This window comes from Ixodes scapularis, unplaced genomic scaffold, assembly GCF_016920785.2.
Source record: "Ixodes scapularis isolate PalLabHiFi unplaced genomic scaffold, ASM1692078v2 PGA_scaffold1__304_contigs__length_218370807, whole genome shotgun sequence".
In the NCBI taxonomy this organism is placed as follows: domain Eukaryota; kingdom Metazoa; phylum Arthropoda; class Arachnida; order Ixodida; family Ixodidae; genus Ixodes; species Ixodes scapularis.
The window spans coordinates 84,790,343-84,808,982 of NW_024609846.1; positions in this window are offsets into that span (position 1 = coordinate 84,790,343).

The window sequence follows — 18,640 nt, forward strand, 5'->3', positions numbered from 1 at the left end:
TAACTATCTGTCAATATAAGAGACCTCTGTTCGCACTGGTCCCCGACTGCGGAGGGCGTAAGAATGGGACATTCCAGAAGGTTCTGGGGGTGCCATTGGCAACTCTTCTATACGTTCAACCGAAGACATTGGGGGCATTGTCTGCTGCCCATTGGTGGTCATTCTCCCGGTCACGTCGAGCTCTTCGAAAATCCCCGGTGCGATCTGCTCTCTATCTGGGTAGCCGACCGTTGTTCCTTCGTTTCCGGCAGGTCCCCGTGGCGCCAAATTGTGAGGTAACGATGAGAAAGAGCATCCCTCGTCTTGAGAGCGTTTGTGGTGGTTGTCTGCTAACTCCGGGATTCGCGTTTCGCCTGCCGTCGTTTTCCTCATCCTGTTCACGTGGAGCACTTTCCGCTCCCCAGTGCGGGCATTCTTGACACAATACGTAACCTCAGATAGTTTTTTAATCACGTGGTACGGGCCTTCCCACTTAGGAAACAGCTTCTTTGATATTCCTCGTTTAATGGCCTTTACTTCAATGTACACGAGATCGCCTATGTTGTAAGTTGCTCTTTGCGAATTTCGATCGTACAGTTCTTTTCTGTGTTCAGCTGATTTGGCTAGTTTCTCTCGTGCTGTTTCATGAGCCTTTGTAAGTCTGTGACGTAGTTCATGGCAGTAATTCTGAGGTGTATCGTAATTGACAGGTGGTGGCTCATATAAGAGATCCGGCAAATCAGCGTTACGTCCGTATAGTAAGTAGAAAGGCGTCTCATCTGTACTTTAATGTTTGGCTGTGTTGTATGCAAACATACAATATGGAATCCATTGGTCCCAGTCTTTCTGGTCAGCACGCACATAGTGGGATAGCATTGAGACCAAGGTTTGGTTAAGTCGCTCTACGGCTCCGTTGCACTGGGGATGATATGCTGTTGTTTGTAGCTTCCGTATCCTTAGCAATGTGCATACATCCTGGAACAGTCTTGATGTAAAATTAGGGCCTTGATCTGTCAAGATTTGCTGAGGCACCCCATGGCGAAGGATTACGAGTTCCACAAACTTTTTAGCAACAGTTTCGGCTTTCTGGTCTGGCATCGCGACGACTTCTGCATATTTGGTAAGATGGTCTACAAACACCAGAAGATAACGATTTCCTTCCGTCGTAGTTGGAAATCTCCCCACAATATCTATTCCTGCCCTTTGAAATGGGTGTGCAACCTCTTCGAACACTTGCAGAGGGGCTCGCCTTCTGTTGTGGGACGCTTTGTGACGTATGCACGACACACACTGGGCACAGTAGTTCTGTACCTTCTTTTGCATTCCGTGCCAGAAGTACTTTTCTCGGACCCTTTCACTTGTCTTGCCCGTCCCTCGGTGTCCAGAGTAAGGTGTATCATGATATAGTTGGATCACGTAATTTTTAAGCGATTCGGGGACAACAATTCGGTTCTTCACAAGGCGGTCTTGCTTCAACGTAGTCTGCTCTCTCCGACAAAGAAGGCCTCGAGAGTCGATAATATAGCATCCGAATGTCTTATCAGGTTGCTCTTCGCACCTGGAGATGAGCGTGATTAACTTTCGATCCTCTCGCTGTGCACCAATGAAACGATCGACATCACAATGTGGTTCATATTGAATAACTTCTCTGACTACAGCTCTGCTTAATGCGTCCGCGTTCTGATTCATTTTTCCAGCCCGATGCTCCACTTCAAAGTTATATTCTTGCAGCAGTAAATTCCAGCGTGATAAACGAGAACTGGGGTCACGGGCGTTCATCAGCCATTTGAGTGCACGACAGTCGTTTAACACCTTAAACTTGCTTCCATACAGGTAACACCGGAACTGCTTGACTGCCCAGACTACCGCCAAACATTCTTGTTCTGTTGCTGCATATTTTTGTTCGGCCGGATTCAATTTCCTGCTTGCATATGCGATGGGGTGCTCGTTTCCTTCGAACTCTTGCGTCAACACGGCACCCAGTGCACTTTGAGACGCGTCCGTTATCAGAATAAATGGTTTCGAAAAGTCCGGGAACCTCAACAGAGGAGCTTGCGTCAGTTCATGTTTCAGAACCTCAAAAGCCGCTTCAGCTTCAGTGCTCCAGCTGAAAGTGACCTTCTTTGACGTGAGCGCAGTCAAAGGTTTGGCTTTTTCGGCAAACTCTGGTATGTGACGCCTGTAATATCCAATGAGACCAAAAAATTGGCGAACTTCTTTGACTGTTGTTGGTCTTGGAAATTCATTAACACACTGCGTCTTTTTTGGATCTGGTCGAACCCCGTTTTTCGACAAAATGTGTCCGAGGTACTTCACTTCTTGTTTAAGAAACTGACATTTTGAGGGTTTTAATTTCAGTCCTGCCGCTTGTAGTCTCCTCAGGACAGTCTCGATATCTTTAAGATGTTGGTCGAAGCTCTGGCTGAAAATGATGATGTCATCTAGATAGACGTAGCATGTCTTCCCAAGAATGCCGGCCAAAATTGCATCCGCCGTACGCTGAAAAATGGCGGAGCTATTAACCAATCCCATTGGCATCCTTTTCCACTGATAGTGCCCACTTGGTGTATTGAAAGCGGTCTTCTCTTTATCGCTCGGTTCCATCTCTATTTGCCAGTAACCGGCGGTCATATCTACGACAGAGAAGTAGTGTGCAGACCCCAAGAGAGCAAGCGTTTCCTCAATATTGGGCAGTGGGTAAGGATCAACTCGAGTCACTTTGTTCAAATCTCTGTAGTCGATCACAAACCTGAATGACCCATCTGCCTTCTGTACCAACAAAGCAGGAGCGCCCCACGGGGATGTCGAGTGTTCAATTATGTCCTTCTCCAGCATTTCTTTGACCTGCTGTTCCATATCTTCTCGCTTTGCATAAGGGATTCTATAGGCTCTTCTGTATACAGGTGCGTCTACTAAGGTTGGCACGCGGTGCTTTATCACGTCGCAACGTCCAAGGTCTAGTTTATGGAGAGAGAATGCGCTCTTGTACTTTGTAAGAAGATCTAGGACTGACGTTTTTTCTTCCTCTTGCAGGTGGTCAAGATCGAATTGCTCAGTAGGATGCCACCCTTCTCTTGCCTGTGTGCTGCAATGCAAAACGGGCTCTCCAGTCGACCCTTCGTTCACAATACTTATGAAATCTCCAACTAGCTGATTCTTGGCTACACGAAGTTCCTGTAATGTCAGGTTGGCCATTCTCACCGGTACCTCGCCATCGCTATTGATTCGAACGGCCACATCTGCTCCTAATAGTCCGTGTGTACCTATTTCGCGCATCTCTACAACACCATCTCCTGAAATCGGCATCAAATGCTTCACTCTGGCAAGTGCCATTGTCTCCGACATCGGTGGTATTACACATTCTTTCGTAAGAAATACAGGAGAACGTACACTTTCGGTTGATGGTACATCAGATGGTGCGTGGTGATCGTCGTCTTTTCTCCAGTTAAGAATAGGTACGCTTTGCCCTCCTATCCTAAGAATACCCTCCGATGCCAGAATATCTATGCCATACTTTCGCACAACATCTTGGCCGAATATTCCAGCAACTGGAAGCATAACATCGTCCGCGCATGCAAAACAGGGCTGTTGAAACGTAGTGGTTCCTATCTTGAAAGGAACGTCAAAACAACCGCTCGTTTTCAATGGCTTCCCCGTAATTCCAATCAGTTCGGTGTGGGCATGCGCTTCTGAAAGGCTGAAAGGAGCACCTCCCTTAAGATTTCGTAACACAGACTCTTTCATGAGCGTTACCTTAGATCCAGTATCGATAATAAATTCCGCTACTGTTGTTCCTACTTGGCACTGAACCATTGGACTGCTCTCACCACATAATCTAACTAACCCCGCTTTCATATCGGCTTCCTTCTCGATGGGGTCATTTGAGAGGAGCCGTTCTAGTTTTCCTGACGTCTCCCCGTGACTGGCCCATCTTTTCTTTGACCCCGTCCTTTTCCCGTGTTTCCATCACTTCGAAAAATCAAGGCCTGACAATTTCGTGCAATGTGGCCTAGTTGTCCACAGTTAAAACACCTGGGAGAGTAACATCTCTGTGTATAGTTCGAACTACTCTGGTCCCAAGTCTCCCGAGCTGCCGTTCCTTCCTGCAGCATTGCTTCGATTCGTTCAAGACGGCTTCGAACTTCTTTAAGTTCAGAGTCATTTGCAGTTACTGTCCGTACCGCTTGGTTTGATGTAACCTGTTGGTCATTCCTCTCCTCCTCATGTGCTACGCTGACAGCCTCCTCAAAGGACTTAGGATCTCTAGAGAGAACAAACCGCCTCACTGGATCTCTTAGGCCATGCACATATTGCGTGAGCATTTGATCTTCCAACAATTCTCTAGCAGCGTCCTCCTTCTGTTTGGCCCGCTCACCTTCGTAAAGGACCAAAGTTCGCTGCCCCAGTCTTTGCACACGGGTCGCAAAGGCCCTGACATCCTCATCTGCTTGTTGACGAGCCCCCATAAACTTCTCAAGTCGAGCGCTTCGTGATTCGCTGTCGAATCGTCCAAGGAGCAACTGTTTGAAGTCTGTAAATGATGCGACGGATTTCATCCTCTCTTCATGCCATGCGAACTCGTATGCTCTCCCTGACATTTTGCACTTGGCAATTCCTATTTTCTGCGTGTCGTTCCAGCCACCCATCTGTGCGACCTGTTCGAGCACTAAAATAAAATCGTTTACGGAGGTTCCGTTACCATCCCCGGAAAATATGGGCACCATTCCTCCCAATGCCAGTACAGTTGCCCCCAGAGATCCTGTCATTGCTTGTCCATTTCCTTCTCCAGGGCCTGAGGTTGCTTGATTCATTTTCACAAGGCTCGCAAGTAGGAGGGTTGCTCCCACCACTTTAGGATGTCGAAATTATTTGAAGTATCCCACCGCTGCCACCATTTGTGACGTTGCTATCCGTCACAACACCTGAGTGTGTGTATGTTATAGAGGGTCGTTTCAAATTAGGAGACCTTGTGAATATGAACAAGTTTTACTTTGAGAATTAGAATAAAATTAAGAAATCGAGAAAAAAACGTAGGAAAATAAGAAAGTAAACTGGAATAAAAGAAGAAGAAATACTATCTACACGAAGCAAGAGTAAATGTCATAGTCCGTAGATATCCAGAGATCAACGTAGGCGACTCAGTCAGTGTTCGTCAGCATCACTCACAGTCAGCCGTCTTCCTTCTGTGTCTGCTCGTCGCGGGGGAAGAATGGAGATCGACGTCGATCGGGACCCCTTCGCAAAGTCCCAGGGTCGATGACGGCGTCTGTTCAGGCTTCCGAAGGTCGGCTTCCACCGCCTGCCCAACCGGCTCTTTTTTTCCGGTCCTCTTCCTCTTCTTCTTCCTCTTCTTCTTTCTTCTCTACCCCCACCGTCGCACCATTCTCGCACACCACAGTATATCCTTCCTCCCTCCTCCTCCTCCTCACCTCGTCCTGCCTGCTACTCCTCCATCCGAGTGGCGTCGCCGTCGTCTCACGAGGGTCACGTGACCTCACGGGGGTCACGTGTCGTCACCGGGGTCACGTGACCCCTATAAATTCACATGACAATGATGCTGATTTCGCTGATGACGTCATCAGGGACGATGCAGATGCCGTCATCAGTGAAGATTCCGATGACGTTATCAGGGACGATGCAGATGACGTCATTGTTGTGTGCATGCGGGTGCCCGGAAGAAGGCAACTTCTCGTCCGTCGGGAGCGATCTTTATTTTGCGACTGACGAATTGCTTCTTCGCGGCGCGGCAGCTCGCTGTGCCTCTTATAAGCAGCGCTGATAGCAGGGACCGGAAACGGAAACACGACACTTTCCCCCTCTTATTCGAGAGTAGTTTACCGGGACTAAAACGGTCGGGTGGTTTCCAGGTCCTCGGTGGGTAGCGTGGTTGCGACAGCTCCGCGGAGGTTACTTGTCCCCTTATTTGTGCTGCTGTCGCTGCTGTCGTCGTGGCTGTTGTTGCTGTTGGCACTGCGAGAGCTGGCTTGTCCTTGACAGGTGGCAGCAATACTGGTGACAGCTCGTCATCCGACTCAAACGGAACCTTTCCTTGTGGAGGGTGGAGCTGGCAATAAGTGATCCCGGTGTCTCCTCCAGATGTGCACTCCATGCGACGTGGTAACTTGTACCGTGTAAGAAACGGGCCCAGTTCTTTTCAACACCGTTGCATTCAACCACTTGGGTCCCCGTCTGAAGTTTCGCACCAGGACGCAGTCATTCTCTGAAAACGGCACGTCCACACCTCCCCGATGAGACGATTGTTGGAACTGGCGTCCAGAAATCAAGGCTTCGAGTGATGGTTTCATAGCATCCAGGCGCGTCCGAAGGGCTCTTCCCATCAACAAGAAGGCCGGAGTCTCCTGAGTAGTTGTATGAGGGGTAGTACGGTAGGCCAGCAAAAAGTTGTTCAGACTCTCGGCAACAGACTCTGACGCCGGAGCCTTTCGAAGGGCATTCTTCAGAGACTGTACAAAACGTTCTGCGAGTCTGTCGCTGCTTGTATGGTATGGCGCGGTTAGAACTTGGCGCACGCCATGCATCTTGAGAAAAGAACGGAACTCTTCGGAAGTAAATTGCGGACCATTGTCGCTGACAATGGTTTCCGGAAGTCCATGTCTACTGAAAAGTTCGTGTAGTTGGGCAACTGTGCTTGCAGCGGTCGTAGACTTCATCAGGCAGACTTCAGGCCACTTGGAATGGGCATCGACGGCTACAAGAAACATCCAGTTGCGAAAAGGACCCGCGAAGTGTAAGTGTATTCGTTGCCAAGGTCTCGACGGCCATGCCCATGGATGCAAGGGGGCTTTTGCGGGTGATGCACGTTGTTGCTGGCACGCCCGGCAGAGCTTTACTTGAGTCTCGAGGTCTTTGTCAACCGATGGCCACTAGACATAGCTGCGGGCTAGCTCTTTGCTACAGACGATGCCCGGGTGACCCTCGTGCAGCTCCTCGATGACCAGATGACGCAGCTTGGGTTGCACCATAACACGCATGCCATACATCAGGCATCCCTGATGAACCGTTAGTTCATGTCGTCTGTGGAAGAATGGCTTGAGATCGGCGTCGTCGATGTAGGACGGCCAACCTTTCCGTGTGAAATCGAGTACCAGCCGGAGAGTGGAATCAAGGGCGGTGTGCCTTGCAATCTCTTGACTTGTCACTGGCATGGAATCCAACCTCAGTGTGTCGAAAACTTCCTCATCTGCTTGTTCCTCCACCGTGGAAAAAACCGGAAGCCGCGAAACACAATCTGCGTCCATGTTGTTTGTAGACGTCTTGTAAAGCAGGTTGTACCTGTAAGCGGAAAGGGTGACTGCCCAACGCTGTAGCCTGGCAGCAGCAATGGCAGGTATGCCAGTCTTCGGTCCAAAAATGCGCTGCAGGGGCAGGTGGTCGGTGACCAAAGTGAAGCTGCGGCCGTAGACGTAGAAGTGAAACTTCTTTACACCAAACACCAGGGCCAGGGCTTCTTTCTCAATTTGGCTGTACTTTTCTTCAGCCTGAGTGAGGGTACGAGAAGCGTACGCAATTGGTGTCACCGTGCCGTCGGACGTCACATGTGACAGCACTGCGCCGAGGCCGTAAGCCGACGCGTCGCATGCCGGCTGGAGCGGTGCGTTAGGGTCGTAGTGGACTAAGACTGGGGAAGTCGACAGGGCCGACTTGATCTTGTCAAAAGCTTCCCGGCACGCAGAGTCCCACGACCAGTTGACGTTCTGTCGAAGCAGCCTGTAGAAAGGATGCGCCAGCGTTGCAAGATGCGGCGTAAACTTGCCATAGTAGTTAATCAGTCCTAGCAAGGAACGTAGCTGTGAGACGTTAGTCGGAGCTGGAGCTTTGAGCAAGGCTTCGATCTTCTCAGTTGTCGGCTGCACACCGTCGGCGCTGATGATGTGTCCGAGGTACTGGAGGCGGTCGCAAAGAAACACGCATTTGCTGCGCTTGACGCGTACACCGCGTTCTGACAACCTTCGGAGAGTCGCTTCTAGGTTGGTGAAGTGTTCCGCGTGCATAGTTCCAGTAATCAAAATGTCATCAAGGTAGCACGTAACACCTGGCAAGTCTTTAAGCATGTTATCCATAACACGCTGAAAGATGGCGGGCGCCGACGCCACGCCGAACGGCAGGCGGCTCACGCTGAAAAGTCCCTTGTGAGTGTTTAATGTTAGGAACTTCTTGGAGTCGTCTGCCATTTCGACTTGATAATAGGCCCTGTCAAGGTCGATCTTCGAGAAGTAGCGACCTCCGGTGAGAGCCGCAAGAATCTCGTCCAGCCGAGGCAGCGGGTATTGATCCGTATCCAGAACGGGGTTCAGCGTTGTCTTGTAATCGCCGCAGAGCCGTATAGAACCGTCCTTCTTAACAACTAGGATTACTGGAGTGGCGAACTCGCTTGTAGCGAAAGGCGTAATGATTCCGAGCTTTTGAAGCTTTTCGAGCTCTTCTTCAACCGCGGAACGATGTGCAAAAGGGACGTTTCGAGCCTTCAGGAATTTTGGGCGGTCATCTTTCAACACGAGGAAAGCCTTCTCACCTTGGATCTTCCCCAGTTCATTGTTGAAGATGTGCTTGTATTTTTCAAGTAGACGTTCCAAATCCCCCGATGCATTAGGCTTAGCAGCGCTAGAGCCATGGTCCTTGAGCTGGTGCACGCCGCAAATGGCTGTCCAGTTCAGGTTGAGGTGCTCGGGCCACTCACGTCCTAGCAGAGGAGGCCCACGCTGATCCAAAACATACAGAGGCAGGAGCCGTCGCTGGTTGTGCGTCACGTGCACGTGAATGACGCCACATGGCTTGACGACTTCGCCAGTGTAAGTCCGCAGTTGAAGTTCCGTGGGCTGCATTGACGACGAAGCAAACAACTGCTGGTACTGTTTGCGTGAAACCACGGAGACAGTCGCACCCGTGTCGAGTTCCATACGCAGCGGCGCCCCATCCACAGAGACGTCGACCAGTATTGGCGGCCGTGCCGCCGAATTTATGCTCAGCAAACCGCCGCCTGCGTCTTGCGTCAGCGCGTGCATCTCCGTTTTCTTCCCGCGACCTTGCTTTTTCTTTTTTTTACTGCGACAGACTCGTTGCAGGTGGCCTCTTTTCCCGCAGCTAACACACGTAGCGGCAACGTGCGGGCATGAGTTGGCGAAATGGCAGCGATAACATGCGGCTGTAGTTTGCGCTTGCGGTGAGGCGTCTGCTCGCACTTTATGAACGTCACCGCTCGAACGGTTGCTCCCTTGATTCGCATCCGGCGCATGCGCGTCCATGGGTGTTCCGAGTAGCCGCTTCTAGGGCTAGCGCTCGCTCGACCGCTTTTTGAAAAGTAAGCGTCTTGTCCATAGAGTAATATAGTAAACGTAAAGAGAGGACATAGGAGCCGATTCGCGGCCCAGATAGTGCGTTTCATACCCTCCGCTACGTGGCGCTTTTCTGCAATTTGGTTAAAATTAATTAAAACTCTTTCTGTGAAAAGTATTTATTTTTTAATTGGCAATGCTTTAAAATTGTTTAAAGTACTTACAACGGCTAAATAGTTTAAATCAAATACGTCACAAAAAGCACGTGATGAATGGCGCCTGCCATGGCCTGCCTGCCTGCACGCCGTCGCTTCTGCATCATTCTGCATGGCCTTTGCTCGTCCCTGCGTCGTTCGTCTGTGCCGTGCGCGCCGTCCAGCTGTGCTTTCTGCTGCATCATGTTCGGTCGACTTTGCATCAATCTAGGTGACGCATGACCGCCCGCGTGCTGGCATGCTCGGCGTGAATTCGTGCAGCCGATCGGTTCGAGCTTCTCGCGCTGTTCAGTTCGAGGACAAAACCGAGTGTTTTCATTCAATCTCTCCTTCGAAAAACCTGATGACGTAGCTGGGCGGTAGCAGTACCGCCCAGTGACGATATTTGAATACGGCTCATAGATTGGACCCGAGCATGGCGTGGACACTCGATTTGAACTCGTGATAATCGATAGCTCGAGAAACATTCGGGTAGTGTCCTGTGTCCAATCGCTGCAATGATGACAACAGCCGAACCATAACAATGTCTTGAACTCAGCGCGTGTCCTGTGCCTTGCCAACCCCAGCGCATGGCTATGATCAACATTGGCGGCATATAATCGGCTCCAGATCACGGGGCCGCTTGTTATGGCTTCGAGTTGAGGGGTGAACTCTGCTCGTTTTTCTTTATCTTTTTCTGCGACTTCGATTGCGTGTGGTGAAAACGAACGGGTATTTCACAGATCATTAACGTCAGGGGTTCGTTCTAAGCGGTATTTGCGCAAAATAAAAATATCAGTGCATCGCCCCTTTAAGTCTGTTGACTTTACAGTAAAGGCTGTGGTCTGTGGTTAGGGGGCTTCAAACATCAGCTTGGTGTGTGTGGTAATAAGCCATTTCTTGAAGTTCACAACGAACACGTTTACTCTGTCTTTGATGTTCCACACCTTCCCAAAACAACCAAGAGCAATCTCCAAGCCCACAAACTTTGCATTCGAAATGAGGTCATTGAGTGGTCTTCTTTGTTGAACTTTATTGTTCTATCCATGAGATGAGCTTGCAATTGGCTCCGAAACTTACTGAGAGAAACATTTTTTCAAGAACCTTTCTGTAACATGGAAGAAAATTGTCCCCACAGGTCTGCTCTTTCTTGCAATCATATCCCTTGTTTATGCCAAGGAACTTCCTGAGGCAGCCATGGCTACAGCCTTTTTCTGTGATAGGATGTGCATACCTTTTGACTGTCTAAATAGCTAAAAAATTCAAGAAGACAGGGCAGAAGTTGCGTCATGCCAATCTGAAGGGAGAATCTGAAATACTTGATTTTTTCCACCAGTAACTCGGATGGATTTCAGCATGGCAGTTCCAAAGTAGGAGGCAGCCATAAGCCATCATTGGGTGGCAAGTTACTATAAAAAGTTTCCTCATGCTCTGTGATGAGCTTTCAAGCAGCCATGACTTGAAGTTCTTGCTTACACGACGCCTGCAGCAAGACACACTTGAGAACGTTTTTCGAGCTATATACGACAAATGCTGGGCTGCAACACAAACCCAAATGTGGATCAGTTCACCTCAGGACTAAAACACCTCTGGATAAAGAAACTGTTCAAACTGTCGGACAATGAAAACGTAGAGGATGACAAGGCTGACCTCCTAAAGGAGTTGCGAATATCTTTGCACCATGAAAGTTTAATTTCAGACATTGTGGAATGTCTTCCAATTGATAACTTCCCGCCACTAGAGGATATTTCTGAGCTGGCATCAGACATCAGGTCTAACATAATTGATGACTCGTCCACTTTTTTTATTACGTTTGGGGCTATTTGATCAAGCTTTTGCTTGAGCAGACAACTTACAGCTGTGGCTGTTCTCAGCTGCTATCGGATGAGTCTAATAACTTGACCAGGCCTCACCAGTACTGTCTTGTTCCTAAAGCATACCACGTGCCTGGAAAATTCTTCGGGAACTTAGTAGTACCATCACAGGCTGCCTTTCATTTTATTCAGCAACTAGAAAATGACTTTCTTCCTATAATAGAGAGTGTGACACATGTTCGAGGAGTCTGTGCCGCCTTGTATAGCACACTTTGAGGTCTGGGTGGTTTTAGCCTTTGCCCAGAGGAGTACCACAAAGGGTTTTTAAAGTTGTTTTGCAGAATACGCTTGTGTTGACATGTTTGATTTTTTAACCGGAATTTGGACAAAGTTCGGTTGCACACTTCAGTGGTTAATAAGAACGAGACAGGTTTAACTGTTAATAGTGTATTAACAGAGGCGGTTGCCGAACCAAAAACAAAAAGTGCTTAAGTGGGCGGTGCAGCTTGCTCTCCAAATATTTGTTTCCCCTTTTTCCAGCGAATGCGTATCATGGCTCCCTAACAAAAATATTTGTCCACTTTCTACAAAATTGTGATAGAAAATAGTGTATAGAGGCTAAAAATATTTGAAAGAAAATGTATCCACTTTTGTATCCACTGTTCATAGTCTTTTAGCCGCTTTTTTCTGAAGCCATATTTCTTTTCTGAACAATTTCGGGGAATGTTTAGGGACGTTGAATCTTGTCAGATTTCGAATAGAGTTCTCTTTGTTTGGTAATGGCTTGAGGCTATGCAAATTGGTGTTTTTTTTATATTTGCCGGAAATCGGGAATTTGTACTATCCGGCGTGTGCTTCGCACTGTTATTATACTCTTATGACTGGTAATGATAGCGATGTCTTATTTATTTTTGCACTTACTTCCCGTACCCGAGTCGGCGTGAAAGTGAATGTATCATACAGCATGTTCTCCGTGGAAAGGTTTTGTTAACTTGGTTCCGTTAAGAATCTATTACGAAGTGTACGATATGCCGAAGTCCTTCATATTCATTTATTTTTGTGAGTATCGATCTCTTTCGTATAAAACATACAGAGCTTCTGAAGTAAATCATGTATACATGAATGTGGTCCAATAAAATGTGTACGACCCACTTACTGTTGTTGACCCCACAATGCTCCACCAGCCAGAAGTCAATGCGGCGATTGTGTAACTTCAATGCTTTACAATAGAAAAAGAACAAGAAATATATATACTTATGCTTTGTGAAGTAAAATTAAATATTGTTTGATACATTTTGCACGCACTCTATCGTAAAAAATAAAGCAAAAGTGCGTCAGTATTAAAAAAAAACAAGAAAAAAAAAAAAAAAACAGCGGCTTCGGGAGTCGAGGTGCTCCCGAGAGCCGAGCGAGGCGGGGAGGAAAGAGAGAGAGAAGGGTACCGGAGAACCGGGGCAGAAACGCCCAAACCGAAACCGAAACTAACTTGACCGGAAACGGAATCAAATTACACTTCATACCGCCCGCTAGGAGCGCTACCTGTCACTGGTCTATCTGGGCCGCTGGGGCCTATGGCAGTGTCCGCTCTTTACCTTGTGTATATTACTCTATGTCTTGTCTTCCGCGAACAAGTACCGTTGAATGTCGGTGCGGGACAGACCACATACAAAACGGTCGCGCAGGGACTCGTCCAGGAAATTGCCGAACTCGCAGGACTGTGATAGTCTTCGAAGCTCCGCCACAAAATCCGAAATGGATTCATTTTCGTGCTGCGAACGGCGGTGAAATTTGGCACGTTCCCCAATGATTGACACGCGTGGGGTGAGATGCTCCCTCAAAGCAGCTGTTAGTTCCTCAAAAGTCTTTGTTGACGGAACTTGCGGGGCCGTTAGTGCCTTTAGCAATCCATATGTTTTCGGTCCAATGACACTAAGAAACGCATGCACTCTGTCGGCTTCTGCTATCTTGTTCACGGCAAAATACGAGAAAAGCCGTTCTTCGTATGATGGCCAATCACTTAAAGATTCATCAAAGGCTTCCACTTGCCCGATACGAGCCGTGGTGATTCCATCGGCGAGACTTCCTTGCAGGAGCAGAAGAAAAGTGCCCAGTCACTCGTCGCCAGTTGTTCAGTTGAAGAAAAGTGCCCAGTCACCAGTCGCCAGCTAATCCATTGGGCTTTGCCGTGACGTCAGTATCGTTCTCTTTTTTTTTTTTTTTCTCCGATGCGGGCGTTGCGCGCTTCTTTGAGCAGCTACCACCGCTACTTCGGCTTGTGATTGGCGTGTTTAGCCGTTGCTTTTATCTGTAGCCCGTGTAGCTTCGGTATAGCCTTTTGTTTATTTGCTTGTGAAGACTCCAAGACTCGTTTTAGCGAGCAACTCGGTGCGCCTAAGACTGCCCAGCTGTTCCTCGAAAGAGGCCGAGTACAACTTGTAGCGCTGTGGGCTGCTCAAACAACCCGCTGCACAACCCGGAGGTGCTTTTTCACAAGTTTCCAACGGACCGGAAATTGGAGAAGGTGTGGCTGAACGCTGTTCGACGAGTGGACTTTGGATTTCGGCTTTTACGCGCCCGAGGAAAAAAGAACGAAAAAACAGACCTGTACAGCCCAGCACACATGTGTTCGGGCGCCGCGGCCCACGCCGGAGAGCCTCAAAGCTTCGTGTCTGAGACTGACCCGCGGCGCGAAAGCGAGAGGGCCCCCAGTACTGTACGTCACTGGCAGCGCGGCGTAGAGCAACGCCGCTCCATCCACGGAGCCCCGATGACAATTAAGGTTTAGTGACAAATGCAGAAGACCGCACGCACGGCGATAGCCGCCGTGTACGGCACCGAACGAGTTCACTCGTTTTCCAGTCGCTTGCTTTTGGGTATACAAGCGACGAGTACGGCATAGCGCACGCACGGCGGCGGCCGTCGAACACGGCACCGTACGAGTTCACGGGTTTTCCAGTCGCTAGCTTTTCGGTATACGCACTAACTCTTGCTACATATGCTGGATAACTACGCGTATACAGAATTAAAACAAAATCTTTAGAAGGCTAGCGCAACAGAGGTAGGTGCCGCCCGGCCTGCGTATTCGTTGAACGAGAACGATCCTGACGTCACGTTCACATAGCGGCTGATTTCCAGTGTTGCCGGGGCCTCGAGCGGCTAGTTTTGGTTTTGTTGGCCGCGCCCCAAACAAAACTTTGAGGCGTCGATATCTTTAAAAACAGTCATAATCCCAAAATCGAAAGTATGGACCGGAGTTGCCCTTTAAGGCTGCGGTCCCACGGCAGCCATCTTGAACAAAGCGTTAGTTCAATCAATAGATGGCGACACGCACCCGTGGGGTGGCTGAAACATTGGTTCACGGTGGGATGGCTCGAGCACCATCACGTTCATCTCGTGTCCATGCTCGCGCCGCTGCCAGCTGTGCTCAGCTGGTTCAAGTAGCGTGGCCTAGCAAACTCCTGTATGCGAGAATGTCAGGCTGGGTATAAATGCGGTTCGGCGGTTGTCACGGGTTTTCGCGATAAATCTTACCAAGAAGGAATCACTTGTTGATTGACGTGTCAATATTATATCATTAAAAATTTCTTCTGCAGGAATGCACGCTCAGTAGACTCGATCTTCCAAAATACAAGCGGAAGCGGACGTCAAGTAAACTGCTTCGCGATTTACGGTACTTACCTCACCATTATAATGACGACTGAAAAGTGACGTCACAAAATGTAGTGTTTTACGGGATCCGGAAGATGTTGTAAAGGTTGTTACATTATAGGGTTCCCAGAAAACAAACGCCGTTCCAATATTTTCGGAAGTACTGACACACATAACGTAAATACAGCTTAGGAGGAATATGATGAAAACCATCAGAATAAATAGGAAGACGTTTACTTGCAATGAAGAGGCTATGAACGAACGGCGTTTAGCGACGGCAAGTTATGAGCGTTCGGGAATTTATAAGTTCACGTGATTGCTAACTATGGACATGCGGACAATGAAGACCTGTTTTGTCGGGAGATGGAGTAGCGGTGATGAGCTGATATCGGACGACTCGTGGCAGACGAACAAGCAAGCTTCTTCTCAGCGAATTGTAAGCGTCCAGTATCAAGCACAGCACGTGGCTACCGGCGTTGTCGACTTTTCGAACACTTACCGCTTTCGACAAAAGTGCTGGCACCTGGACTAACTTTGCGGAAAGACTCTAAGTCTTCCTCGAGTCCAGCGCCATCTTAAACAGTAATTGAAAGCAATCTATTATTCAGTCGGTGGGTGGCGAAACGTATTCGCATCTGCGGAGTCATTGTCGATGCGTACTCTAAGTGGCTGGAAGTTTACACGATGCCTGCCACGACGTCCAAACGCGTCATTGACGTTCTACGCTCTGTTTTTCCTACTTTTTCCCTACCGAAAATACTTTTCTCTGATAACGTGCCAAATCTTGCTTCAAATAAAATAAACAAGTTTTTGAAAGAAAAAAAGAAGAAAACCGGCATCAGGCATCACCTAAGTGCACCATACCATCCTGCAACTAACGGGCAAGCAGAACAGATGGTGTGCGAAACGAAGAAAGCCCTCTTGAAGCTTACGGAAGAAGCAGTTCAGTGAAAAATCGCCAGGTTTTTGTTCCAGCAACACGCGACGGTCTCAACTTACACGGTAAAAACACCCGCCGAAGCAATGTTCGGCGGACGAAGAGCCACATTCCTCGATCTCATGATACTATGGCCTACGAACGAAGATCGAGAGATTCCCACATCGGGAGTAATGGCATTTTATTTGGTCGGACAACTCGTCTACCTGAGGAATTTCAGCGGAAGTCGGGCCTTCCACGTAAAACTCAAGTATAGAAAAGGCTTTTTATTGGTTGACCAGAAGGTGTCATCCCTTTGAAGACGATGGATATCAATGCCCTTCAGTGTAAATATAAAGAAATCACAAAACTCTATTTCTGTATTGTGTAACTGCCCTTGTATTTGGTAGTAGAAGCTATAGAGGTGATTTGGACCTTTCACACCAGGCTCATTTTTCTTATTTTTCGCCTCATACTCCTCTGCGGTTTCAGCAGGCTTCAAGAATCTTTTGGAACGGGGACACTTTACGTCAACGAAGCCATTTGTTCCAAGCAGTCAATCAGGGAGTGCTGCTAGAAATCCGTCTCTCATATTAACGAATAGGCCGCACTTCTGCACAGTGCAGTTTTCCTGTTCCACATACAGTTGTAAAGCAGCATCGTCATTGATTCTACCATATTTTATTGCGGGTGAAGAAAGGTCTTTGTGTACACGATACTTGAAACAAGTCTGACAGTGTACGTTGCGGCTCGACACCCACTAATGTCGTCGTCCTTATAGAGCCTCATCATTCAATCATTACCTCGTCACCTCATATTGCTCTTCATCAACAATAAGTACAATAGGCTACCGCTTTATTAGAATCCAAGAATTAAAAAAAAATGAGTCGTTCAGTCCTTCAATATGGTTATCGTTTATATAATGTTATTACGTTACATTACCTCGAGACGTTCGACGCCCATCGTCGATCTTCAAATACTTCTACCTGTATATAAATTAGACGCACAAAGGGAGGGGGGGGGGGGATCGGTGGCCGAGTGCATGGTCTATATCTGTTTCACTTTATGATGTACCGCACTAAAAGGTACAAGCGCGAGCTCCTTGCTCTAGGGCACATCTCGGCGGCACAAGCTCTCGTATGCTGAAAGCAGCTACCAACGCTATGAGCTCGCGCTTCTAGCCTTCTCTGCGGAACGACTTAAGGTGAAACGGAGTATTGCGCACGCCAGCTCGGAGCACGTGGAGCGAAAGCTCGCACTGCAGAACCTACCCCGCCCCTGCCCGTTTTGATCTGGAAGAGCCTCGTACCGGCGTGCGGTCGTGTATCACTACTGCGTGGTGCACGTTAAATACCCCAGGTTTGCGGTTCTACCGCACTGGCTAAATTGCTCATCTACAGCTGAGACACCAGACGCCCACTAAGGCAGACTAACTTCCGGCTGTATAAACATACCCACAACAATTTGCAATTAGACGCAGAATCACAAAGAACACAGCATGCCGCCTATTTTCTTTGGATCGTATTTTTTTAAACCAGCGCAAGCTCGCGCGTTCTTTCTTTTGAGACGGTAAGAACGGTTGCACATAAAACCGGCGTTTTTCCTACCCGGCCGATTCCTCCTCTCATTATGTGTAGTTGGTTATAACTTATAACTAGTGCCACTAAATAAGTACGCTTCAGAGTAACGACACTTGGCCATATTGTGTCTTAAAATCATGGTTGCCAGTTATCTGAAGCTTTATCTGAAATCACAGGAAATGTTTTTCAGCCCTCCACAAATGTTTAAACCGTTCGCGACAGAGCAAAGCAATATTACATGACCTTCCTAACACCGAATCTAATGCTGAGGAAGTCGCACTTTTGAATCATGACGATCGGCAGTTGCGTCTGCTCTGCATACGAGCCGAAATGGCGGCGCCCAAAACAATTTTGGGGAACGGAGTGCCGATACTTTAGAGCTCATTTAGTGACTCTAGGCATGAAGTGAACTCGGGTGTATTCTTTTCCTCTTCGTATTTATTGTTTATTGATTTCAATCATATCGAATAATGAACACATTATATCACGCTACGCTTGTGTAATTATTTGTCTTACATTTATTAACCTGACCCAGTACTTAAACCACCCATTTATCGATAGTAAATCTTCCAATATATTTTTTTAAATGTGAAGGTAAAAAGACACGGAGATTGATGATGATACAGACGCCAACGCCGCCCTCGGAAATTTTTTGAACATTAGAAATTAACAGTTTGTCTGCCATCCGCCAGGGAGCGCAACAAAACACCCAAACAGTTTTTAATTGTTTTTGAAATTAGCTAAGCTCTACACCTATTAAAAAACCAAAGCAGGATCATTCTGAGAATCTAATACATCGCAATGTATATGTATTCCAAACAATTAATGCTATTAGATGCCAATAAATCTGTTTGACGTTCAAAAAAGATATGCGTCAAAAACAGGAAAGTTTGAAGGGCTCCTGGAGCGTTATGACTTTGAAAATGAAAAAAAAAGCCATCGTCCACCTCTTGGGCAACCATTGTAGCTCTAAATGTTATAAAATATTTTATCATAGTTTAGTTATTTCCTCGGCGGCATTTGAAGTACCATGTCTCGTAGCACAAAAAAGTGCTACGTTTGATATAAAATATCTATACAAAAAAATTTTACACAACATCATTTTTTTTCTGCATATTACCAATTATAAGCACTACATCTGTAGTTAATTTCATTGTCCTAGCTCTTGTCATTAAAAACATATTTGTGCTGAAAAATGTCAATTTTAGGGCAATAT